The 27,258-nt window shown below is 52.1% G+C and overlaps 1 pseudogene; it reads right to left on the bottom strand.

Moving 5' to 3' along the window:
- Positions 1-15,290: 15,290 nt before the first annotated feature.
- LOC129474996 (uncharacterized) lies at positions 15,291-15,408 on the bottom strand (annotated as a pseudogene).
- Positions 15,409-27,258: the final 11,850 nt, after the last annotated feature.

Below are 27,258 nucleotides of genomic sequence, written 5' to 3' on the forward strand. Positions count from 1 at the left end.
CCCAAGTCCCCTGCAGATGGAGGGGGGTGGGGTTTTCCTGTGGCTGGACAAAGGGCCTCTGCTGCCCAGGGTCTCCAGCAGCCAAAGGCAGGGGCAGAGCCAAGGCTCAGGGAGCTCCCATCTTAGGTTACTCAGCACAGGCCAAACCTGCAGGGTTACACAAACACACTGCTTCGCACACCCACAGAGCAATATACAAATGCACACACCCACACGCCCAACGTGGCACTTATATGTACGGCTGACACAACAGACGCAACCTGCCAAATGCACAACGCACAACAGTACACCATAATATACAACCAACACACTGACCTCAGCGCACACTACCGAAACACCAAATCTGCATAACCAACGCACCAAAAAATAGAGACCACGGAGGCAACGTCTCAAAACACCCCATTATCACTCCTAACAGAACCACATGCAATCAATGCCCTCAACAAACAGGACACACAGACACATGCACCCACACTACAACATTGCAAACACAACACACACTTACACCTATACAGTATTGCTCATGCCAAAACACCTGGGACTCCAAGATGCCAACACACATGCCCGCAGCCTTAGAGAAATCCACTGCCTGCAAAGGATAAACTGGCTTCCTGCAGTCACCCACCCCCACAGTGCGCAGACCCAACCAACACCCACCTGCACCAGGTCAGAGACCTCCTACCACAGCCCTTCTAGAGCACATAGTCCCCTTACTGTCCACACACACAATTCAGAATCCTGCAGAAAGGCCAGGCGCGGTGGCTCACGCCTGTAATCCCGGCACTTTGGGAGGCCAAGGCAGGCAGATTACATGAGGTCAGAAGTTCGAGACCAGCCTGGCCCACATGGTGAAACTCCCTCTCTACTAAAAACACAAAAATTAGGCCGGGCGCGGTGGCTCACGCTTGTAATCCCAGCACTTTGGGAGGCCGAGGCGGGCGGATCATGAGGTCAGGAGATCGAGACCACCGTGAAACCCCGTCTCTACTAAAAATACAAAAAAAAATTAGCCGGGCGTGGTGGCGGGCGCCTGTAGTCCCAGCTACTCGGAGAGGCTGAGGCAGGAGAATGGCGTGAACCCGGGAGGCAGAGCTTGCAGTGAGCCGAGATTGCGCCACTGCACTCCAACTCCAGCCTGGGCGACAGAGCGAGACTCCGTCTCAAAAAAAAAACAAAAAACGAAAATTAGCCAGGCGTGGTGGTGCACGCCTGTAACTCCATCTACTCGGGAGGCTGAAGCAGGATAATTGCTTGAACTCAGGAGATGGAGGTTGCAGTGAGACGAGATCGTGCCACTGCACTCCAGCCTGGGCGACAGAGCAAGACTTCGTCCCAAAAAAAAAAAAAAAAAATCCTGCATAAGTCCCAAGGACACACAACCACACCCATCCAAGGCCCAGGCCGCTCTCTCCTCTAGCACCCATGAATGCAGGCCTGGGCCCTGCCCAGGGTGGAGGCGTGGGAGCTGACCTGACCCTGGCAGCCTGGGAGGCTGATGCCACCAGTCAGGAGTGCCCTGAGGCCAACTGGCTACACCCTGGGCAAAGCTCAGCAGAGGCCACTGCCCCTAGCTGCAAGGACCTCTGAGGTGAGAGTGGGGAGACTGGGCAACAGGCCTCTAGGCCTCGGTGGTGTCCCCATATGCCCACTGGGTGAGGGACGGAAGGGCCCAGAGACCCCCTCCCAGAAGCAGTGGCACTCCTCTCTGGCGCCCAGCCTGACCCTCCTTTGACTCACCTGCCTCCCATATAACTGGCTTCCCTCACTGCTCCAGGGCCCAGAACCCAGGAACCAGCTGAGGTTGAATGTCTCAGGACCCCGCCCAGCTCCCTGCCCAGCTCCCTGCCCACCTCACAGAGCCTGAGGCAACCACCACCCTCCTGGCTCAACCCAACCCTGAGTACCTAGTCACCAGAGGGCGGCGCCTCCAGCTGCACCCTCACCTCGGGCCGCTTCAGAGCTGTACTCCTCAAATATTATGACTCATGATAATGTACGTTTTCTTCTAAAAAGTTTTTTTTTTTTTTTTTTTTCTGGCTGATGCAAAGGCAACGATGAAGACCAGCCTGGCCAACATGGTGAAACTCCGTCTCTACTAAAAATACAAAAAAAGGCCGGGTGCGGTGGCTCATGCCTGTAATCCTAGCACTTTGGGAGGCCGAGGCGGGCGGATCACAAGGTCAGGAGATCAAGACCATCCTGGCTAACATGGTGAAACCCTGTCTCTGCTAAAAACACATAAAAAATTAGCCAGGCGTGGTGGCGGGCGCCTGTAGTCCCAGCTACTCAGGAGGCTGAGGCAGGAGAATGGCGTGAACCCAGGAGGCGGAGCCTGCAGTGAGCCGAGATTGCACCACTGCACTCCAGCCTGGGTGACAAAGCGAGACTCCCTCTCAAAAAAAAAAAAATTAGCTAGGCGTGGTGGTTCGCGCCTGTAATCCCAGCTACTTAGGAAGCTGAGGCAAAATAATCGCTTGAACCAGGAAGGTGGAGGTTACAGTAAACCAAGATCGTGCCACGGCACTCCAGCCTGAGCGACAGAGCAAGACTTGGTCTCAAAAAAAAAGAGTTTATGTGATTTAAGTCTGGGCACAGTGGCTGATACCTATAATACCAACACTTGAAGAGGCTGAGATGGGAGGATGACTTGAGGCCGGGAATTCTTTTTTTTTTTTTTTTTTGAGACGGAGTCTTGCTCTGTCCCCCCAGGCTCCGCCTCCTGGGTTCACGCCATTCTCCCGCCTCAGCCTCCCGAGTAGCTCGGACTACAGGCGCCTGCCAACACGCCCGACTAATTTTTTGTATTTTTAGTAGAGACGGGGTTTCACCGTGTTAGCCAGGATGGTCTCGATCTCCTGACCTCGTGATCCGCCCGCCTCGGCCTCCCAAAGTGCTGGGATTACAGGCTTGAGCCACCGCGCCCGGCTGAGGCCGGGAATTCAAGACCAGCTTGGGCAACATAGCAACATCTCTCTATAAATAAATTAATAATAAAAATTAAAAATTAAGGCCAGGCGCAGTGGCTCATGTCTGTAATCCCAGCACTTTGGGAGGCCGTGACGGGTGGATCACGAGGTCAGGAGATCGAGACCATCCTGGCTAACACGGTGAAACCCCGTCTCTACTAAAAATACAAAAAATTAGCCGGGTGTGGTGGCGGGTGCCTGTAGTCCCAGCTACTCGGGAGGCTGAGGCAGGAGAATGGCGTGAACCCCGGAGGTAGAGCTTGCAGTGAGCCAAGATCGCACCACTGCACTCCAGCCTGGGCGACAGAGCAAGACTGTCTCAAAAAAAAAAAAAAAAAAGAAATTAAAAAAAATATCAGCTGGGCCTGGTGGCACATGCCTGTAGTGCTAGCTACTGGGGAGGTTGAGATGGGAGGATTCCTTAAGTCCAGGAGTTGACGCCGCAGTGAACCCCCAATCTTGCCATTGCACTCATGCCTGGGCAACAGAGGGAGACCCTATAAAAAAAAAAAAAAAAAAAAAGGAAGGGCTGGGTGAGGTGGCTCACAACTGTAATCCCAGCACTTTGGGAAGCCAAGGCAGGAGGATCACTTGAGGCCAGGAGTTCAAGACCAACCTGGGCAACACAGCAAGACCCTATCTCTACAAAAAAAATTTTTAAAAAGCTGGGGCTGGGGCAGTAGCTCACGCCTGTAATCCCAACACTTTGGGAGGCTGAGGAGGGCAGATCACCTGAGGTCAGGAGTTTGAGACTAGCCTGGCCAACATGGTGAAACCGTCTCTGCTAAAAATACAAAAATTAGCCAGGTGTGGTGGAGAGTGCCTGTAATCTCAGCTACTCAGGAGACTGAGGCAGGAGAATTGCTTGAACTCAGGAGGTGTAGGTTGCAGTGAACTGAGACTGCGCCACTGCACTCCAGCGTGGGTGAGATTCTGTCTCAAAAAAAAAAAAAAAAAAAGTTGGTGTAGGTGGCACGTCCCTGTAGTCCCAGCTACTGGGGAGGTTGAGGTGGGAGGATTGCTTGAGCCTGGGAAGTCCAGGCTGCATGATGATGCCACTGCACTCCAGCCTGGGTGACAGTCAGACCCTGTCTCAAATAAATAATTAGAAGGAAAAAAAAGCCGGGTGTGGTGGCTCACACCGTAATCCTAGCACTTTGGGAGGCCGAGGTGGGTGGATCATCACGAGGTCAGGAGTTTGAGACCAACCTGGCCAATATGGTGAAACCCTGTCTCTACTAAAAATACAAAAAGTAGCTGGTGTGGTGGCGTGCACCTGTAGTCCCAGCTACTCAGGAGGCCGAGGCAGGAGAATTGCTTGAACCTGGAAGGCAGAGGTTGCAGTGAGCTGAGATTGCGCCACTGCACTCTAACCTGGGCGAATGGGCGAGACTCTGTCTCAAAAAGAAAAAAAAAAAAAAAGCCACACAGGTTCCTGGCAGTCAGCATTCAGTAGGCACTAGTTATTATTACAGTGACTATAATACCTTTAATTGGGTATATCCTCCACCACTGAAATACAGAGCTAGAATCATTAAATAATAAATGGTTAGTGTGCACTTGCTTTGTGCTAGGCAAAGCATGGAAAGAACATGACCTAGGCTCATGCTCTTCAGAGCTACATTTAGTTGAGGGTACCCAAATGGGAATAAACACCACTAGCCATGTGGTGCTTCCTTGCTGCTGTATCCGGATGCTGAGGACACAGAGGTGTGGTGGGTAGGTGAGCTACTGCCATCCCAAGGGCGTACTTTGTAGGAATTAGAGAAAGGAACCCCTTACTTCAAGTAGATGGAGCCTTCCACAGAAGCACTATTTGTAGCACCTTTGTGTTCCTTTCAGCCTGTTCAATGGCCCTGCAAATGTGACCTCTTCCTGGGGAGCTCACAGTCCGCTGGGGAAGACAGACCATAATGAGACAGTCACCCCTCAAGTTCCCAGTGCTGTGATGGGAAAGCACATGAGGTTATGGGAAGCTGCCAGTCAGCTAAGGTAGATTGGGGAGGCCTTCCTGCAGGAGGAGGTGATAGTCCAGCTGAGATAGACAAAGGGAGGAAGGGTTAGGCAGATGCTCCTGAGCCCCAGTATTTGCATATCTGGGATGTCAGCAGGAGACAACTGCCATGTCACCCTGCAAAAAACATTAAATTCTGGCCTGGCACGTGACTCACACCAATAATTCCAGCACTTTGGGAGGCCAAGGTGGAAGGATGACTTGAACGCAGGATTTTGAGACCAGACTGGGCAAGATAGTGAGATCTCATCTCTAGAAAATATTTTAAAGGGCCGGGTGCAGTGGCTCACACCTGTAATCCCAGCACTTTGGAAGGCCAAGGTAGGTGGATCACCTGAGGTCAGGAGTTCAAGACCAGCCTGGCCTACATAGTGAAACCCAGTCTCTACTAAAAATACAAAAATTAGACAGGCATAGTGGCAGGCACCTGTAATCCCAGCTACCTGGGAGGCTGAGGCAGGAGAATCGCTTGAACGTGGGAGGCGGAGGTTGCGGTGAGGCGAGATCGCGCCATTGCACTCCAGCTTGGGTGACGAGCGAAACTCCATCTCAAAAAAAAAAAAAAAGAAAGAAAATGTTTTAAGGAAATAATTAGACAGGCATGATGGCATGTCTGTAGTCCCAGCTACTGGGGAGGCTGAGGCAGGAGGATCGCTTGAGCCTGGGAGGTTGAGGCTGCAGTGAGCAAAGATGCTGCCACTGCACTTCAGCCTGGGTGACCAAGTGACACGCTGTCTCAAAAAATAAAATAAAAATAAAATAAAGGCCTGTCTTCAAAAAGAAAAAAATTAATAAAATAAAAGTTTAAAGTCTGATAATATAGAAAATGTTGGTGAAGCCGGGTGCGGTGGCTCATGCCTGTAATCCCAGCACTTTGGGAGGCCGAGGCGGGCAGATCATGAGGTCAGGAGATCGAGACCATCCTGGCTAACACGGTGAAACCCTGTCTCTATTAAAAATACAAAAAAATTAGCAGTGTGGTGGCAGGCGCCTGTGGTCCCAGCTACTCAGGAGGCTGAGGCAGGAGAATGGCGTGGACCCAGGAGACGGAGCTTGCAGTGAGCCGAGATCGCGCCACTGCACTCCAGCCTGGGCGACAGAGCGAGACTCCATCTCAAAGAAAAAAAAAAAATGTTGGTGAGCATGTGGGAAAATAACGCTCATCCAGTGCTGGTGGGTGTGTAAACTGGTATGACCACTTGGGAACTCAATTTGGCAATATCCACCAAAAGTGAACATTTGAAAACACCCTATGAGCCAGTGATTCACTCCCACGGACATACCCTGGGAGTCCTGCACACAAGAAAGCAGATGTGGGCAAGAATGTGACAGCCGTTTCCACAACAACAACAAATGGAAAACTAGGCCGGTTGCAAGTGGCTCATGCCTGTAACCTCAGCATTTTGGGAGGCCGAGATGGGAGGATCAGTTAAGGCCAGGAGTTCAAGACCAGCCAGGTCAACATAGCGAGACCCCATGTCTATTTTAATTAAAAAAAAAAAAATCAAAAACTACTTACTTGTCCAATGACAAGAAAACAGGCAAATGGCGATGGAATCGTACCCAGCATTGAACAGGAATGAGCTACGTCTGTGTGTATTCTGCTAGATACCTGCATAATAAAATGTTGCTTAGGGAAAATGCAGAATGATTTTTTTAGAAGTATAAATCTTAAAAAACACACAATGCTAATATATTTACATGTAGTAAAAGTATCAAGAAACATAACCTGGAAGAAAACATACCCAAGTCATTATATTAATAGTAACTGGGGGATTGCATGGTCGGTGGGGTGGCAAATAGTCTTAAAGAAAAGGGAAGAGGGCTGTGGTTAAAAAAGGCTAGTGGCTCGGTTTGCTGGCTCATGCCTGTAATCCCAGCACTTTGGGAGGCCAAGGCGGGAGGATCACTTGAGCCCAGGAGTTCCAGACCAGCCTGTGCAATATAGTGAGACCTGTCTCTCCAAAACAAAAATTAGCTGCTCCTGGTGATGGGCACCTCTAGTCCTAGCTACTGTGGAGGCTGCAGTGGGCAGATCCCTTGAGCCCTGGAGTTCAAGGCTGCAGTGAGCTGTGACCATACTACTGCACCACTACAGCCTGGGTGACAGAGTGAGGCTCTGTCTCAGACAAAAAACACAAAAAGGTCGGGGGCGATGGCTCATGCCTGTGATCCCAGCATTATGGGAGGCCGGGGCGGGTGGATCATGAGGTCAAGAGATTGAAACCATCCTGGACAACATGGTGAAACCCCGTCTCTACTAAAAATACAAAAATTAGCTGGACGTGGTGGCATGCGCCTGTAGTCTCAGCTACTGGGGAGGACTACAGGGCAGGGGAATCGCCTGAACCCGGGAGGCCGGGGTTGCAGTGATCCGAGATTGCGCCATTGCACTCCAGCCTGGGCACAGAGCGAGACTCTGTCTCAAAACAAAACAAAAAACACAAAAAGACAGGGGCACTATCTGTAAAGGTTTGTTCTTTGGAGGAGAAGAAATAGGCGCAAATACAGCTGACAGCTGTCAGTCCTGGGTGGTGGGAATGTGGTATTAGGAACATAAATCGCTATATTTCTCGGTAATTGTTATATTTCACAAAATCAAGAGTTAAGCAGGCAATGAGGACAAGGGGTATTCCAGGCTGAGGGGCCAGCGCAGTTGGGAGTTTATTTTCCCACGTCCTCACCAGCATTTTATATTACCAGACTTTAGCGTTTTTTGCAGGGTGACGTGATAGTTGTCTCCTGCACTTTGGAGATTTGGGGCTCAGGATGGAGAGGACGCGTCAGTGAGCCCGAAGTGTTCGGTGCGGGAGGAAGAGCGGGTGTGGGGCGGCGGCCAGTGGGGCACGCGGGCCCTTCTGGGGAAAGGCGGGAGGGGCAGCGGCCGCCCTTGGACCCAGCAGCCCCAGGCAGCGACTTTGGGTTCAGGGGCCCGGGGACAGGCCGTGCACCCGGACTTTGTTCGGGGACGCACCCGCCTGAAAGGCATTCCTGGGCGCCGGTCCCGCCCTGTGGGGACGCCTAGGCGCTGGACCCGCCGCGCCTGGCAGCCGCTCGCGGCAGATGGGCCGCCCCGGCTTCCCGCACTCGGCCCGTGGGAACCAGGCCTGGCGGGCGGGGGCGAGGGCGCCGGGAACCGCCCCAGGGGAGCGGCGCGCAGATGGGGCCGGGGCCGGGGAGGCGGCAGATGGGTGCGAGGCGGGCCTGCGGCCGCGCGACAAAAGCGAAGGGCAGATGTTCGCAGCCAGATGTTCCGGGAGCGGGGGGAGCCTGGGAAAAACCAGCTTGCCTTCCCTCCGCCCTTCCCCAGCGGCAGCTCTGGGCGGGCCGGGGGAAGGTGCGGCTGGCGTGGCCGCCGCCCGGGACCACTAGGACGGTGGGAGCTGAGGTCAGGGTCTAAGGACATCTCAGGTGAAGCTTGTACCTCTAGCCTCCTCCGCCACACCAGCCGTCCCACCTTCTTGCTGGAGAGTACTAAAAATGACATCTCAGGAATCTGGTCTGAACGCCCCTCCCCCATGTGACCGCCTTCCTCCCACCCCTCTTCTTCTGCACCCCGCTGTCTGCCACACCACCATCAGCATAGTGGCAGCAGTGCTTGCTGGTATTTATAAAGCTCTTACCAGGGCTTTAAAGCATTATCTTATTTAATTTTTACAGCTACTCTGTGCTGAAGGTCGTCTCTATTCTGATTCAAGCAGACAGGATGAAAAAGTTAAAAAAAAAAAAAATCAATCCGCCGGGTGCGGTGGCTCACGCCTGTAATCCCAGCAGTTTGGAAGGCCAAGGCAGGCGGATCACGAGCTCAGGAGTTCGACACCAGCCTGGCCAACATGGTAAAACCCCGTCACTACTAAAAATACAAAAAATAGCTGGGCGTGGGCCAGGCGCGGTGACTCACGCCTGTAATCCCAGCACTTTGGGAGGCCGAGGCGGGCGGATCACGAGGTCAGGAGATCGAGACCATCTTGGCTAACACGGTGAAACCCCGTCTCTACAAAAACACAAAAAATTAGCCGGGCGTGGTGGTGGCCGGCGCCTGTAGTCCCAGCTACCCGGGAAGCTGAGGCAGGAGGATGGCGTGAACCCGGGAGGCGGAGCTTGCAGTGAGCCGACATCGCGCCATTACACTCCAGCCTGGGCGACAGAGCGAGACTCCGTGACACACACACACACACACACGCTGGGCGTGGTGGCAGGCACCTGTAATTCCAGCTACTCCGGAGGCTGAGGCAGAAGAATCGTTTGAACCCGGAGGCTGAGGTTGCAGTGAGCCGAGATCTCGCCGCTGCACTCCAGCCTGGGTGACACGGTGAGACTCCGTCTCAAAAAAATCCCTTTCAGGTGAGGGACATGAACAGGGAGCTCCTGAGTGATAAGTAACTTCTCCACGGTGGCAGCGAGTACCAGGCAGAGATGGGGCTGGAGTCCAGGATTCTGGAAGCTGTGGAGCATCTCCTGCTTGCCAGGCTGTGGGCCAGCGCTGGCATATTACAGTGAGCAGAATATTATTGTTGTACTGATCTATTATGACTAGTATGAACCCAAAAGCATCTGAAACAGGTCTCAATCAATTTAGAAAGTTTATTTTGGCCCAGCTCAGTGGCTCACACCTGTAATAGTAGCACTTTAGGAGGCCAAAGCAGATGGATTGCTTGGGCCTAGGAGTTCGAGACCAGCCTGGGCAGCACAGCGAGACCCTGTTCCTACATTAAAAAAAGAAAAAAAAAAAAAAACCGGCTGGGCTCGGTGGTTCACACCTGTAATCCCAGCACTTTGGGAGATCGAGGCGGATGGATCACCTGGCATCAGGAGTTTGAGACCAGCCTGGCCAACGTGGTGAAACCCCATCTCTACTAAAAATACAAACATTAGCTGGGCATGGTGGTTTGCGCCTGTCATCCCAGCAACTCGGGAATCTGGGGCAGGAGAATCATTTGAACCTGGGGGGCAGAGGTTGCAGTGAGCCGAGATTGAAGCACTGCACTCCAGCCTGAGTGACAGAGCAAGACTCCGTCTCAAAAAAAAAAAAAAGAAAAAAAAAAGAACTTTTATTTTGCCAAAGTTAAGGATGCCCAAGATTGTAGCAGGGAATGTCTGGGTTACAATAAGTGGTTGTGGGACCAAGGTTTTATCATGCAGATGAAACATCCAGGTGGCAGGTAAGAATAGACTGTAAATGTTTCTTATCAGACTTAAGGTCTGTGTTGGATGTTAATGCTAGTCAGCTTTTCCTGAATTCGAAAAGGAAGGAGGGTGTAATGACACAAGTTCGACGCCCCCCCCACACCCGCTTCCATCATGATCTGAACTCATTTTTCAGATTCATTTTGGAATGCTCTTGGCAGAGAGGAGGGGTCCATTCAGATGGTTGGGGGCCCTTAGCATTTTATTTTTGGTTTTACACTTGTATATAGTGAACAGAATCAACAGGAGTCTCAGTCTTGTGCGATTTTATTCTGTGGGGGACAACACAGTAAGTGCAATATCTATGATCTCATCTGGTGATAAAAACTTAGGTGCCAGCCACGGTGGCTCATGCCTGTAATCCCAGCACTTTGGGAGGCTGAGGCTGGAGGATCATCTGAGGTCGGGAGTTCAAGACCAGCCTGGCCAACATGGTGAAACTTTGTCTCTACTAAAATACAAAAATTAGCCAGGCGTGGTGGCAGGCGCCTGTAATCCCAGCTACTCAGGGGCTGAGGCAGGAGAATCGCTTGAACCCAGGAGGCAGAGGTAGCAGTGAGCCGAGATCACACCACTGCACTCCAGCCTAGGCAACAGGGCCAGACTCCGTCATAAAAAAAAAAAAAAAAAAAGATTTAGCTACCTCTCCCATCCAGAAATGGGAGTCAAGGCTTCCAACTTCCCAGGCTCCATTTATCCTCCTGCCTCAGCCTCTTAAGGAACTGGGACTACAGGCTTGCACTATCACACCTGGCTAGTTTTTTGTTTTTTTTTTTTTGAGATGTTATCTTGCTCTTTGCCTAGGCTGGAGTGCAGTGGCACAATCTCAGCTCACTGCAACCTCTGCCTCCTGGGTTCAACCGATTCTCTTGCTTCAGCCTCCCAAGTAGCTGGGATTACAGGCGTGCCCCACGACGTCTCGCTAATTTTGTATTTTTAGTAGAGATGGGGTTTCACCATGTTGGCCAGGCTGGTCTTGAACTCCTGACCTCAAGTGATCCACCCACCTCAGTCTCCCAAAGTGCTAGGATTACAGGTGTGAGCCACTGCGCCTGGCCAATTTTTGTATTTTTTTGTAGAGACGGAGTTTCACTATGTTGCCCAGGCTGGTCTTGGACTTCTGGCCTCAAGCGGTCCTCCTTCCTTGGCCTCTCAAAGCATTGGAATTACATGTGTGAGCCACCACACCTAGCCTTGAATTTTCTATTTTCCTGTGACCACCTATTAGTATTCATGTCTCATTACCACCAGTGTTTTTTGTTGTTTTTAACTGACCCTGTATGGAAACACCACTTGTGTCTGAAGCTGGGCATGGTGGCATGCTCCTGTAGCTCCAGCTACTTTGGAGGCTGAGGCCAAGGATCACTTGAGTCCGGGAGTTCTAGACCAGCCTAGACCCAGTTTCTTTAAAAACAAGCAAACAAACAAACACATTACATATGTATTTGCTTGTATCTCACTAGGAAACTGATGACTGTGGCTGCCTCCAATAGGGAAGAAGAGAGACATCTGTCCTTTTTTTTTTTTGAGACGGAGTCTTGCTCTGTCGCCCAGGCTGGAGTGCAGTGGCGCAATCTCGGCTCACTGTAAGCTCCGCCTCCCGGGTTCACGCCATTCTTCTGCCTCAGCCTCTCTGAGTAGCTGGGACCACAGGCGCCCGCCACCACGCCCGGCTAATTTTTTGTATTTTTTAGTAGAGACGGGGTTTCACCGTGGTCTCGATCTCCTGACCTCGTGATCCGCCCGCCTCGGCCTCCCAAAGTGCTGGGATTACAAGCGTGAGCCACTGCGCCCGGCCTGACATCTGTCCTTTTTGAATGTTGTATCAGGAACATGTATTAGGTAATACATGTTCAAAAATGAAATGAAATTAAAATGTAAAGGGGAGAGGTCTGGATCCAGAAAAGATTAAGAAAAAGCCCTATGGCCCTGGGGTTTTTACCCACTCTGAGATTGTGTAGTTTGGAGACATCTGTGAACAACAAATGGGCAAAACTCACCTGGACCCATGATTGATTAGGTCTAATAGTTGCTCAGTCATAGCCACCTGGAAGTGGGATGGGAGTGCAGTGGGGGAGGTATGTGGGAAGTGTGGACCTTGGAGGTGGTGAATGAATGCCTTATCATTGTGCTGGGTGCTCAGAAACAGGAGCATTTCTAGAATTTACATTTTTTTTTTTTTTTTTTCTGAAATGGAGTCTTGCACTGTTGCCCGGGCTGGAGTACAGTGGCATAATCTCGGCTCACTGCAACCTCCACCTCCTGGGTTCAAGCGATTCTCCTGCCTCAGCCTCCCGAGTAGCAGGGATTACAGGCGCATGCCACCATGCCCGGCTAATTTTTTGTATTTTTAGTAGAGATGGGGTTTCACCATGTTAGCCAGGATGGTCTTGATTTCCTGATCTCGTGATCTGCCCACCTCGGCTTCCCAAAGTGCTGGGATCACAGGCGTGAGCCACCACGCCCGGCCCCCTTTTTTTCTTTAACAGGTTTATTGAGAGATGATTTACATACCATACAATTCACTCATTTAAATTGTACAACTCAGATGTGTGTGGTGGCTCACACCTGTAATCCCAGCACTTTGGGAGGCTGAGGTGGGCAGATCACTTAAGGTTAAGAGTTCGAGACCAGCCTGGCTTACTTGGCAAAACCCCGTCGCTACTAAAAATATAAAAATTAGTTGGATGTGGTGGTGCACATCTAAAATCCCAGCTATTTTTTTTTTTTTGAGACGGAGTCTCACTCTGTTGCTAGGCTGGAGTGCATTGGTGTGATCTTGGCTCACTGCAACCTCTGCCTCCGGGGTTCAAGCGAGTCTCCTCCTGCCTCAGCCTCCTGAGTAGATGGGAATATAGGCACGCACCACCACTCCCGGCTAATTTTTGTATTTTTAGTAGAGACAGGGTTTCACCACGTTGGCCAGGATGGTCTCGATCTCTTGACCTCGTGATCTGCCTGCGTCGGCCTCCCAGCGTGCTGGGATTATAGGCCTTGAGCCACTGCGCCCAGCCCCGACTAATTTTTGTATATATATATTTTTTTGAGACAGAGTCTCACCCTGTTACCCAGGCTGGAGTGCAGTGGCGCAATCTTGGTTCACTGTAACTTCTGCCTCCCAGGTTCAAGCGATTCTCCTGCCTCAGCCTCCCAAGTAGCTAGAATTAAAAGCACCCTCCAACAGGCCCAGTTAATTTTTGTATTTTTAGTAGAGATGGGGTTTCACCATGTTCGCCAGGCTGGTCTTTAACTCCTGACCTCAGGTGATCTGCCTGCTGTGGCCTCCCAAAGTGCTGGGATTACAGGCATGAGCCTTGGAGCCTGGCCAATTTTTTTTTTTTGAGATAGAGTCTTGTTCTGTTGCCAGGCTGGAGTGCAGTGGCACGGTCTCGGCTCACTGCAACCTCCGCCTCCTGGTTCAACGGATTCTCCTGCCTCAGCCTCCCAAGTAGTTGGGACTCCAGGTGCGTGCCACCACACCCAGCTAATTTTTCTATTTTTAGTACAGATTGGGTTTCACCATGTTAGCCAGGATGGTTTCCATCTCTTGACCTCGTGATCTGCCTGCCTCAGCCTCCCAAAGTGCTGGGATTACAGGCGTGAGCCACCGTGCCCAGCCCAATTTTTGTATTTTTTTAGAGACAGGTGTTGCCCAGGCTGGTCTCAAGGTACTGGGCTCAAGAAATCCACCTGCTTCCACCTCCCAAAGTTCTGGGATTTTACGTGTGAGCCACCTTGTCTGGCCTTTTTTTTTTTTTTTTTTTTGAGGCGGAGTCCTGCTCTGCCGCCCAGGCTGGAGTGCAGTGGCGCTATCTCGGCTCACTGCAAGCTCCGCCTCCCGGGTTCACGCCATTCTCCTGCCTCAGCCTCTCCGAGTAGCTGGGACTACAGGCGCCCGCCACCACGCCCGGCTGATTTTTTTATATTTTTAGTAGAGACAGGGTTTCACCGTGGTCTCGATCTCCTGACCTCGTGATCCGCCCGCCTCGGCCTCCCAAAGTGCTGGGATTACAAGCGTGAGCCACCGCGCCCGGCCTGTCTGGCCTTATTTTTATTTATTATTATTATTTTGTACTTTGTATAGAGAGGGGATCTTGCTAAGTCTCGAACTCCTGGGTTCAAACAATCCTCCAGCCTTGGCCTCTGAAAGTGTCAGAATTACAGGCATGCGCCTGTTTATTATTAATTAGTCATTATCAAGTTCATTATTATTGATGGCTTTTTTTTTTTTTGAGACCGAGTCTCGCTCTGTTGCCCAGGCTAGAGTGTAATGGGGTGATCTCGGCTCACTGCAAGCTCTGCCTCCCGGGTTCAAGCAATTCTCCTGCCTCAGACTCCTGAGTAGCTGGGATTACAGGCGCGCGCCACCACGCCTGGCTAATTTTTGTATTTTTAGTAGAGATGGGGGTTTCACCATTTTGGCCAGGCTGGTCTCAAACTCCTGACCTCGTGATCCGCCCCCCTTGGCCTCCCAAGGTGCTGGGATTACAGGCGTGAGCCGCGGTGCCCGGCCTTTTGCTCTCTTTGTCTGGCAATCCACAGTTCCCGAGCATGTCCTTACTACCATTCCCATTAGAATCCTCCCAACTACCTTGCAGTTTGAGGATGAGGAAACAGGGTGCTGAGGATGGACTGGGAGTCCAAGTACCTGGGTGCCCTCGCTGACTGACTCTTGCGACCAGGGTGCAAATGGGGCTGGGGACTGGGAGGAGACGGACTGCTCTTCCCCTCCACCCCCTCCCTCCCTTCCCTGGGAAAATCCAACAGGTGGTGAGGCCGCCGCGCTGTGGGCCATTGTGTGGGCCCTGGGAGGGTCGGAGGGCCCAGTGTGTGTCTGGGAGAAGATGGATGCCTTCATTACCATGTGAATCCTGGGAAACCGCTGCCGAGGCTGGGTGGTGGGTGGGCGTGGGCCGCAGGTCGGGGGGCTTGGTGTTCTCAGGCCCAGACCACACAGCGGCTGGGACGGGGGTCTGGTGGAATCCTGAGAGACCCATTAAAAAACACCACCACCACCACCACCCAAAAAACCAGAACAGATCATGAGGCTTGCCCTCTTATTTAATTTCTTATTTTAGGACATTTCTATCCTGTGGGGCTTAAAAGAGACACAGATCGGGAAAAAAAATTTATTTAATTTTTGATTAAAGGCTTCACGAATTTGCATGTCATTCTTGCTTGGGGGCAATGCCAATCTCTGTCTAGTTCCAATTTTAGTATATGTGCTGCCAAAGTGAGCACCAAAACCAATTTTATTAAGGAAGTAAAAACTCCTGTTTTTTTTTTTTTATTTTTATTTTTTTGCTTTCTCTATTGCAACTTTCCTACAGATTGTGCTGCGCATTTGGGCCCGAACAGAAAAATCTGAGCCTTTCACAGCATGCACACAATCAGCATCTCTGTGGAGGCATTCCCAGCAGCACTCTCCCCAGTGGCTCTTCCGCTCATGTAAATCCGTCCTAGGTCACTCTGGATGATTAGCAAATAGCTGCTGAGCAAACTGGAAGAAGCCGGTTTTAGGCTTGAAAAACAAAGCTGTCATCAATTTGGCCAGAGCAGAGACGACTGGCTGGTGTTTGGGAACTGGGCAGGTAGCAGGGAGATAAGAGTAATAACAAAGACCACTGACTACGTATCTCCATTTTACAGATGAGGAAACAGCCTCTGAATCAGTTGGCCAAACCACACAGGGAGAGAATGGCACAGAATTCCAAACCCTGTTTCTCTAATTCCAGAGTCTATGCTCTTTCTGGGGTTTCTCCATGAGGCCAGAAGAGAGGAAGCCGCAGAAAGGCCGCTGTAGAAACAGACTGTGTGGGGTCTCATGCCTGCAATCCCAGCACTCTGGGAGGCTGAGGAAGGAGGACTGCTTGAGGATAGGAGTTTGAGACCAGCCTGGGCAATATAGTGAGACCCCGTCTCTACAAAAATATTTAAAAAATTAGCCTGGCGGGATGCGGTGGCTCAAGCCTGTTAGCCCAGCACTTTGGAAGGCCAAGACAGGCGGATCACTTGAGGTCAGGAATTGGAGACCAGTCTGGCCAACGTGGTGAAACCCAGTCCCTACTAAAAATACAAAAAATTAACCGGGCGTGGTGGCGTGCACCTGTAATCTCAGCTACTTGGGAGGCTGTGGCAGGAGAAACGCTTGAACCCGGGAGGCGGAGGTTGCAGTGAGCCAAAATTGTGCAACTGCACTTCAGCCTGGGCAACAGAGGCAGACACTGTCTCAAAAAAAAAAAAAAAATTAAAAGAAAAAGAAAAAAAATTAGCCAGGCCAGTGGTGTACACATGTAGTTCTAGCTACCTGGGAGGCTGAGGTGGGAGGATTGCTTGAGACCAGGAGCTTGAGGCTGCAGTGAGCTGTGACTGCACCACTGGCGGATGACCCAGGCAAAGGGAAGCATGAACCAAAGAAACAAGACCTGAAACACACACACACACACACACACACACACACGCAGAAAGCAGGGCTGGGCGCAGTGGCTCACACCTGTAATCCTAGCACTTTAGGAGGCCGAGGCGGGCAGATCACCTGAGGTTGGGAGTTCGAGACCAGCCTGACCAACATGGAGGAACCCCTCCTCTACTAAAAATACAAAATTAGCCAGGTGTGGTGGCGCATGCCTGTAGTCCCAGCTACACTCAGGAGATTGAGGCAGGATAATCGCTTGAACCTGGGATGCGGAGGTTGCGGTGAGCCGAGATCCCGCCATTCCACTCCAGCCTGGGCAACAACGGTGAAACTCCGTCTCAAAAAACAAAAAAAAAAAAAAAGAAAAAGCAAGCAAGCAGATGGGACAGCACACATTCACAAACTCGCACAGGCAATGCCTTTGCAAAAGCCCTTTTATGAAGCCAAACACTTCCACATGATCTATCTCTCTTACACACACTCACCCACCAATGCAGGCACTTGCTCACAAATGTTCTCAGAAACACATACTCCTAAACATACTTAGACACAAACACACAATCATGCATTCACAAACTCAACCATATAGAAACCCAACTACAGCACTGGTCCACGTAAGATTTCAACTTCACCATTACCCACAACTAGTAGAAACCCAAACATTAGCATAGATTCTTCCTTTTTTTTTTTTTTTTTGAGACAGTCTCATTTTGTCACCCAGGCTGGAGTGCAGCGGTGCGATCCCGGTTCACTGCAACCTCCGCCTCCCAGGTTCAGCTGATTCTATCTCAGCCTCCCGAATAGACGGTGAAAGGTGACAGTGTGCTGGCAGCCCTCCCTCGCTCTTGGCACCTCCTCGGCCTCGCTGCCCACTCTGGCTGCGCTTGAGGAGCTCTTCAGCCCGCCACTGCACTGTGGGAGCCCCTTCCTGGGATGGCAGAGGCTGGAGCCGGCTCCCTCAGCCTTCGGGGAGGTGTGGAGGGAGAGGCAGGGGCAGGAACCCGGGCTGCGCGCGATGCTTGCGGGCCAGCTAGAGTTCCGGTTGGGCATGGGCTTGGCGGGTCCCACACTCGGAGCGGCCGGCCGGCCCACCGCCCCAGGCAGTGAGGGGCTTAGCACTCGGGCCAGCAGCTATGGAGGGTGCGCTGGGTCCCCCAGCAGTGCCGGCCCACCGGTGCTGCGCTCGATTTCTCGCCGGGCCCTAGCTGCCTCCCCGCAGGGCAAAGCTCAGGACCTGCAGCCCGCCATACCCGCCCGCCCCTGGGGCTCCTGCGCCGCCCAAGCCTCCCGGACGAGCACCACCCCCTCCTCCACGGCACCCGGTTCCATCGACCCCCAAGGGCTGACAAGTGTGGGTGCACAGCCTAGGACTGGCAGGCAGCTCCACCTGCGGCCCAGTGCGGGATCCACTAGGTGAAGCCAGATGGGCTCCTGAGTCTAGTGGGGACTTGGGGAACTTTTATGTTTAGCTAAGGGATTGTAAATACACCAATCAGCACTCTGTATCTAGCTCAAAGTTTGTAAACACACCAATCAGCACCCTGTGTCTAGTTCAGGGTTTGTGGATGCACCAATCGGCACTCTGTATCTAGCTAATCTGGTGGGGACTTGGAGAACCTTTATGTCTAGCTAACGGATTGTGAATACACCAATAGGCACTCTGTATCTAGCTCAAGGTTTGTAAATGCACCAATCAGCACTCTGTGTCTAGCTCAGGGTTTGTAAATACACCAATCAGCACTCTGTATCTAGCTAATCTAGTGGGGACGTGGAGAACTTTTGTGTCTAGCTCAGGGATTGGAAACGCACCAATCAGCACCCTGTCAAAATGGACCAATCAACTCTCTGTAAAACAGACCAATCGGCTCGCTGTAAAATGGACCAATCAGCAGGATGTGGGTGGGGCCAGATAAGAGAATAAAAGCTGGTTGCCCAAGCTGAAAATGACAATCAAATTAGGGTTCGTTCCCACGTTATGGACGTTTTGGTTTTTTGTTGTTTAGGTCCACAGTGCTTTTATGCTCTGTAATACTATGAAGGTCGGCAGCTTCGCTTCTGAAGCCAGTGAGACCACGAACCCATCGGGAGGAATGAACAAGTCCAGACATGCCTCTTAAGAGCTGTAACACTCATAGGGAAGGTCTGTAACTTCACTCCTGAAGTCAGCGAGACCACAAACCCACGGGGAGGAACGAACAACTCCGGATACGCCGCCTCACTGCGAGGGTCTGCAGCTTCATTCCTGAGCCAGTGAGATGAGGAACCCGCCAGAAGGAAGAAACTCCGAACACGTCCGAACATCACGAGGAAAAAATTCCAGACACGCTGCCTTTAGGAACTGTAACATTCACCGCGAGGGCCTGCAGCTTCATTCTTGAAGTCAATGTAGACCAAGAACCTGCCGTTTGCGGACACAAGGGGACTATAGGTGCGTGCCACCATGCTGGAGTAATTTTTGTATTTTGAGTTTAACCATGTTGACCAGGCTGGTCTTGAACTCCTGACTTCAGGTGATCCACCTGCCTTGGCCTCGCAAAGTTCTGGGATAACTGGCATGAGCCACCAAACCCGGTCCCTTACAATAGATTATCACAAGAGCAGACACTTTCAAACACCTACCCCGCCCCCACAACATGCACGCATAGTTGCACAGAGAACCTGTCAAGAAGAAAGGACTCCGGTTCTGCAGAAAGAGGCTCAGCTTCTCTCCCAACTCCACACCTAAGGATGCTGTTTTCCAGACTCAGCACCCTGGGTTTTCCCTCACCTTTTTCTATCTGAGTGTTACCAGTGCTTCCACCTCCCCTCCTGCACTTCAGAGCCCAACTGGCATCTGGGGTAGCCTCGGGGTGGGTGCCCAGCTTCTGGCAGCAAAGGAAAGCACCTGTCTGAGGTGGACAGGCCCATGGGGGTCTTGAAGCAGCACCTTTGCTGGGTACCCCCAACTGGGCTGATCCAAGGGGGCACAGAGCTGGGACCCATGGTTTTGGGAAGGCAGTAGGGAGGGCCCATCAAAGACTCCACCGGGCATCCTCTGCAGGGGTCTGCCTTCACATGAAGATAGACTTGTTTGTCACACTTGTTTGCCTTAAAATGACAAAGGTTGGATGCTGTCTGGGTGTGAGATGGCATGACAACTGACTGAAATGGGAAGACAATTAACTATGGAAATTTTTTTTTTTTTTTTTTTTTGAGACAGAGTCTTGCTCTGTCGCCCAGGCTAGAGTGTAGTGGCGCAATCTCGGCTCACTGCAAGCCCCGCCTCCCGGGTTCACGCCATTCTTCTGCCTCAGCTTCTCCGAGTAGCTGGGACTACAGGCGCCCGCCACCACGCCCGGCTGATTTTTTGTATTTTTAGTAGAGACAGGGTTTCACCGTGGTCTTGATCTCCTGACCTCGTGATCCACCCGCCTCAGCCTCCCAAAGTGCTGGGATTACAAGCGTGAGCCACCACACCCAGCGGAAAAAATATTTCATTTAGATCTGATTTGGGTTAAAAAAATAAGCGTAGAAAAAATCTGAAAGTAAACTATGGGTGGCCAAATGTGCTGTTTTATTTTCAATGTTTTTTTACATCTAATTTTCTTTTTTTTTTTTTTTTCTGAGACAGGGTCTCTGTCACCAAGGCTGGAGTGCAGTGGTGCAATCATGGCTCACCTCCAGTTCAGGTGATCCTCCCATCTCGGCCTCCCGAGTAGCTGGGACCTCAGGTGTGAGCCACCCAGACCCGGCTAATTTTTGTATTTTTTGGTAGAGATAGTTTCGCCATATAGTCCATGCCAGTCTGTAACTCCTGGGCTCAAGCGATCCACCTGCCGTGGCCTACCAAAGTGCTGGGATTACAGGCTTTAAGCCATGGTGCCCGGCCTTTTTTGAAACCTGGTCTTGCTCTGTTGCACAGGCTGAAGTACAGTGGCACTATCATGGCTCACGGGAGCCTTGACCTCCCAAGCTCAAGCAATCCTTGGCTCAAACAATCCTCCTGCCTCTGCCTCGTGAGTAGCTGAGACTACAGGTGTGTGCTATCGTTTCTGGCTAATATTTTAATTTTAATTCTGTAAAGATGAAGTCTTGCTATATGGCCGACAATGGTTTCAAACTCCTGGCCTCAAGCAATCCACACACCTCGGCATCCCAAAATGCTGGTATTACAGATGTGAGCCACCGTGTCCAGCCTAATTTTTTTTTTTTTTTTTTGAGACTTAGTCTGCCTCTGTTGCCCAGGCTGGAGTGCAGTGGTACAATCTCGGCTCACTGCAACTTCTGCCGCCAGGGTTCAAGCAATCTCCTGCCTCAGCCTCCTAAGTAAGTGGGATTATAGCTGCCCACCACCGCACCCGGCTAATTTTTGTTATTTTTTTTTGGTGGAGACGGGGTTTCACCATGTTGGCCAGGCTGATCTCAAACTCCTGACCTCGTTATCCACCCGCCTTGGCCTCCGAAAGTACTGGGATTACAGGCGTAAGCCACTGTGCCCGACCTTTTTTTTTTTTTTTTCCCCGAGAAGGAGTCTTTCTCTGTTGTCTAGGCTGGAGTGCAGTGGCATGATCGCGGCTAACTGCAGCCTCTGCCTCCCGCGTTCAAGCGATTCTCATGATTCTCCTGCCTCAGGCTCCTGAGTAGCTGGGATTACAGACACCTGCCACCATTCCTGGCTAATTTTTGTATTTTTAATTAGAGACAGGGTTTCACCATGTTGGTTAGGCTGGTCTCGAGCTCCTCACCTCAGGTGATCCACCCGTCTCGGCCTCCCAAAGTGCTGGGATTACAGGCATGAGCCACTGCGCCCGGCCAAGAAAATTTTTTTAGAGATTGGGAGGAGTCTTGCTGTGTTGCTCAGGCTGGTCTTGAACTCCTGGTCTCAAGCATTCCACATGCTTCTGCGTCCCAAAGTGCTGGGATTACAGGTGTGAGCCGTGTCCAGCCTAATTAAAAAACTTTTTTACAGAGTTTCACTCTTGTTGCCCAGGCTGGAGTGCAATGGCACGATCTCGGCTCACTGCAACCTTCACCTCCTGGGTTCAAGCAATTCTTCTGCCTCAGTCTCCCAAGTAGCTGGGACTACAGGTGCGTGCCACCACAGGCAGCTAATTTTTTTTATTTTTATTTTTAGTAGAAACGGGATTTCACCATGTTGACCAGGCTGGTCTCAAACTCCTGACCTCAAATGATCAGTCCGCCTTGGCCTCCCAAAGTGTTGGGATTTACAGGCGTGAGCCACCGCGCCTGGCCATATTTCTTTTTAATACAGACAGGGTTTCACCATGTTGGTCAGGCTGGTCTCGAATTCCTGACCTCATGATCTGCCTGCCGCTGCCTCCCAAAGTGCTGGGATTACAGAGGTGGGTCACCGTGCCCGGGCCAAAGTTTTAAAAATACAAAATGAGGCCGGGCATGGTGGCTCACGCCTGTAATTCCAACACGTTGGGAGGCCTAGATGGGCGGATCATGAGGTCAGGAGATGGAGACCATCCTGGTTAACACGGTGAAACCCCGTCTCTACTAAAAACACACAAAAAATTAGCCAGGGTGGTAGTGGGCGCCTGTAGTCCCAGCTACTTGGGCAGCTGAGGCAGGAGAATGGTGTGAACCCGGAAGGTGGAGCTTGCAGTGAGCCGAGATTGCGCCGCTGCACTCCAGCATGGGCGACACAGCGAGACTACGTCTCAAATAAATAAATAAATAAGTAAAATAAAATAAAAACAAAAAAACAAAGTACAAAGTGAGCAGGTTGTGGTAGCATGCACCTGTAATCCTAACTACTCAGGAGGCTGAAGTGGGAGGATGGCTTGAGTCCAGGAGTTCAAAGTTACAGTGAGCTATGCCTGCCCCACTGCACTCCAGCCTGGACTACAGTGAGAGCCTGTCTCAAAAACCAACAAGCAAAATACCCACCCAGGACACAGCTTAGTTTACATATATAGCAAAAATTTTCTTCCAAGCCACCTAACTCGTTTGTATATTCCTTGCCCTCAAATTTACTCAAATAGTATTTCCCTTTTTTTTATGTCTTGGAGACTCTTCCATAAATATCTATTGAGGACACACTATATGTGATTTCCATGTATTTATTTATTTTACTTAATCCTCACAGCCATTAAGTAGACAAGGAAAGTGAAGCTCAGAGATGGGAAGTCACTTGCCTGAAGCCGCAGGTTGGTAAACATTAGACTCTAGGTAATTTGATAATTTGTGTCCATTTATGAAGTGCCTGCCGTAGCCAGGCCCTCAGGATTGTCCCAAACCTTTATAGTCACTCTTAAAACAAATACTGAGTGCCTTCATGTTTCAGGCAATGGGCCAAGTGTTGGGGCCACGGTGGAGAGGAAAACAAAGGCTTAGCCCATGGTTGAGGGAGGTTCAATTGTTCACCCCATTTTTCAGGTAAGAAAACCAAGGAAGAGAAGGGAAAGAAAGTGTCCTGAGGTCACACGGTCACACGAAAATAGCTGAGGCTCGGCGCGGTGGCTCACGCCTCTAATCCTAGCACTTTGGGAGGCCGAGGTGGGAAGATAGCATGAGCCAGAGTTCGAGACCATCCTGAGCAAGAGTGAGAACCGCCGTGTCAACCAGGGGGAAAAAAAGAAAAAAGCAGCCAGGCGGGGTGGGACACACGTATAGTCCCACCTGAGGCGGGAGGATCGCTGGAACCCAGGAGGTCGAGGTTGCAGTGGGCCGTGATCGGGCCACTGCACTTCAGCCTGGGCGACAGAGTGAGACCCTGCTGCACAAATAAAAGGGAAAAGAGCGGAGACAAGCAGCCCCCGCTTTACAGGTAGGGAAACTGAGGCACAGAGAAGTAAAACGACCTAGCCAAGGAAACCTAGCTAGTAAAGGCAGGGACGGGGATTGCAGGCTCTTGGAGCTCACCAGTCCCCGCCGGGCGGCGCTTGGCCCCTCCTTCCCCCCGGCGGGCGTGGCCAGGCCGGGCCCGCCCCCTCCCCTGAGCGCGTTCCTGGCAGCCCGGCCGGCCGTTTCCTGCCTGCGTCGCTGGGCGGGCGGGCAGCCCATCTGGCGGCCCCCGCGGGGCGGCGCGGGGAGGCGGCCCAGACTTGCTGGAGCCAGGCGCCGGCCCGGGGGCCCCCCTGCCCGCCTGGAGAACCCAGGTGTGGCCGCGGCGGGGGTGGGGGGTGGTGCTTTCCTTCCCGCTCGCTCGGCCCTTCCTGACGCACCAGGGCAGGATGCAGCCTCCTCTCGTCCTCTACTCGGCCCCCGCCTCCCGCGCCCTGGCCCGGAATGCTGGAGGGAATCCAAACGCGGGGCGGGGAGGCAGGAGCAGGCCCCGGCCCCTGAGGCCCCGCCCCTGATAGCCATTTGATACCACCGCCAAGTCTTGCCCGTGTTTTGGGGTGACTCAGCTTCCCTGCTTGTGCAAGAACAGCTAAACTCTGACCTCCGGGATGGCGACTCTTGCCTTGCTCCTCAGGGACCCCAGACACGATCGTAGGAACCGGAGGCACTACTGCCCTAAGCCATAGCGCTTGACATTATCCATTTATTCAGCAGTTTCAAGTCGCGGCAAGCGGCGTTTGACCACTTCTGTTCCCTGCCCAGTGCTTAACTGGTCCCTGGTGCCGGCCTGATGGAGGCTCTAAAGGCTTTCCCTCAGAAAGCTGGACACGCCCTGGGAAGCAGGTCCTAACCCCTCTTCACAGTCGAGCACAAGACCGCTCCATTCACACTGCAGGAGCCAAACCCCCTTCTCCAATGCTGCCCCCAAAAAAGGGAACCGGGGATCCATTATCCTGATCATGTCAAACAGCACCACGGTGAATACGAGTCTTGGAAGCCAGACACTCTGGGTTCACATGCCCCCTGGGCCCTTACTTACAGTCTCTGCCTCAGTTTCCCCATCGTTAGACTGATGTAGGTACTTCAAAGGGTTGTTACAACGATTAAGTAAATCTAAGATACATTTGAAACTTGAACAACACGGGTTTGAATTGTGCAGGTGCACGTATACGTGGACTTTTTTTCTGCCTCTGCCACCCGAGACAGCAAGACCAACCCTCTCCTCTTCCTCAACACAAAGACCAGGAAGATCTTTATGTATGACGACCCACTTTCACTGAATAATTTTTTTTTTTTTGAGACGGAGTCTCACTCTGTCCCCCAGGCTGGAGTGCGGTGGTGCAATCTTGGCTCACTGCAACCTCTGCCTCTTGGGTTCAAGTGATTCTCCCGCTTCAGCCTCCTGAGTAGCTGGTACTACAGTCGCCTGCCACCGCGCCTGGCTAATTTTTGTATTTTTAGTAGAGTCAGGGTTTCACCATATTGGCCAGGCTGGTCTCGAACTCCTGACTTTGTGATCCGCCTGCCTCTCTCGGCTTACTGCAAGCTCTGCCTCCCAGGTTCACGCCATTCTCCTGCCTCAGCCTCCCGAGTAGCTGGGACTACAGGCGCCCGCCAACACGCCCGGCTAATGTTTTGTATTTTTAGTAGAGATGGGGTTTCACCCTGTTAGCCACAATGGTCTTGATCTCCTGACCTCGTGATCTGCCCATCTTGGCCTCCCAAAATGCTGGGATTACAGGCATGAGCCACCGTGCCCGGCTCTTACGATTTTCTTAATTACATTTTCTCTTAGCTTACTCTATGGTACACAGTGCAGTACGTAGAACATACAAAATGTTTTGACTGTTTATGTTATCAGGTAAGGCTCAACGGCAGGTCAACGGCAGGCTATTAGTTGTTTTGGGGGACTCCAAAGTTACACAGATTTTCGACCATGACGGGTTGGTGCCCCTAATCCCTGTGTTGTTCAAGGGTCAGTTGCACCAGCATAATGCTAGTCACATGTGAAATACGTCCAAGTGCACACTGGGGTCTCAGCAGGGCTGGTTTTCCCCTTGGAACCCTCTCTTGTATCGCAGTCATGGGAGACTGAGGCACAGAAACAGAATCTAATAAAGCAGGGTAGAACTTGGGTTCTAGAGCAGTTTCCTAATAATCCACCCCAAACCAGGTGAGGCTGGCATCCAGCCCACTCGGGGCCCTACCCAACCACTCACACCCCCTCCCCAGCATGCAGGCCCAATCCTTGCCCGGCCTGGTGCCATTTTTCCATGGTACTCTGGTGGTGGTGGTTCACATCTGGAGTCTAGACTCGCAGGCTCTGTGGGCCAGGCCTACCGCCCGGGCTGGGCCACACTGCCCGCTGTTTGCTCAGCTGAAGCTGGTTAATTGGAATTAGAGTGGCCTCTGCGGTGCCGGCTGGCCGGGCGGGCCCTGGTCCGCCGCTCCGGAGGTCTGCGGAACATCTGGCTGGGCCAGGACAGTCATTAGGTGGCAGGCGCTCGGCGCCACTGCCACCTCAGCCTCTGCCGGGGGCTGGTGGTGACTCAATAAGGCCTTTGTGGGCCCTGGGCCGCAGAGCCAACCATGCTGTGTGCCTGGGCCGCCTGCCCCATCTGCCGCCCTCAGAGGGGCCTTGTTCCAGGACCACATGGCCTCAGAGTCGGCTGGAGTGGGTAGAGATTCCAGAAGCCCCTGAAAGGGAACCCCCCTCCCTGAAAGGAAGAAGCCTTTTGAAATTTTCTACCCCTTTTCCTTCCTATAGAACCCTGGAGCCAGTACAACTGGGTGGCTGGGGCTCAGGGATGCCCAGCACACCGGCCACAGTGACTTGGTCCCAGGGGTCTGGGGAGGAGCTGCCGTCCTTAGGAACCTGCAATTCAGTTTGGCTTGGCTAAGGTCAAATCGATGTCCATGGGCAAGCTGCCTCAATTCCCTCATCTGCACAGTGGAGCTAATAATAGCACATACAGCCCAAGACTCAGAAGGAAGTGAATCCTCTATCAACGTGCTTAGTACATACATGTCAATACCTAGTGAGGGTATTACAGTCATACTCCTAAGTCTCTGGTCATGATTGTCCTTTGGCCACTTCCAAACTGGAAGCCACTGTTATTTTCAGCCTTTGAACCTGAGAGCCCTGGGTCTATCAGTCCAGTGGCCACCCGCTCCTGTCTGTTTCCCCACTCAGTGACCTCATACCAGGTGGGTGGATGAGGGTTGTGGCTACCATTTGCCTGGTTTGGGGTGGTGCGGGGCCGGTCTCCTGCTGGCCAGGGCTGCTGTCTTCAGCAAACTTTAGTGAAACCCGGGCCCTGAGATTTCAGCTCTTAGGCCCCAGAAGGCCTCTAAGAATCACTAGGCTCAATCCTTCCCCACCCCAGCCTCTCTAGAGGTCCTGGCCCTTGTGCCATGACTGGCCCCACGGTAGTCATTTTGGGAAGAAACCCAGGAATGGGCAGAATGGGAGAGACAAAGCTTTGATCTTCAGGGCAAACTAGAGTCTGAGCCTTCGCCAGCCGAAGCCATATGGGCACAGGGACCAGGGAGGCTGGCAGGTTCTACAGTTACTGCTTCCCTTGTGAGTCAGGTCAGCCCTGGGTACTCCCCACCACTCTCACCACGGTAAGTGGGAGACTCTCACCTGCCAACATCCTTGCTGCCCCCAAGTATTTCGAGGAAGGTGGTGAGAAAAGTGCTAGCTGGTGAGAGAAGGGCTTGTGGGCCCCCTCTACTGGCTAGAGTGTTTTAGGGGTGCTGGGCTGGCCAGGCACTGGGGTGGGTACCCTTAAGGGGCTTGCAGAAGATTCTGGGTGGGTAGGTGAGACCTAGAAAACCTAGGGCAAGACACTGGGTGCTTACACAGAGAAACTTCCAGGAGC

The sequence above is a fragment of the Symphalangus syndactylus genome, chromosome 24 (genome assembly GCF_028878055.3).
Source record: "Symphalangus syndactylus isolate Jambi chromosome 24, NHGRI_mSymSyn1-v2.1_pri, whole genome shotgun sequence".
Taxonomy (NCBI): domain Eukaryota; kingdom Metazoa; phylum Chordata; class Mammalia; order Primates; family Hylobatidae; genus Symphalangus; species Symphalangus syndactylus.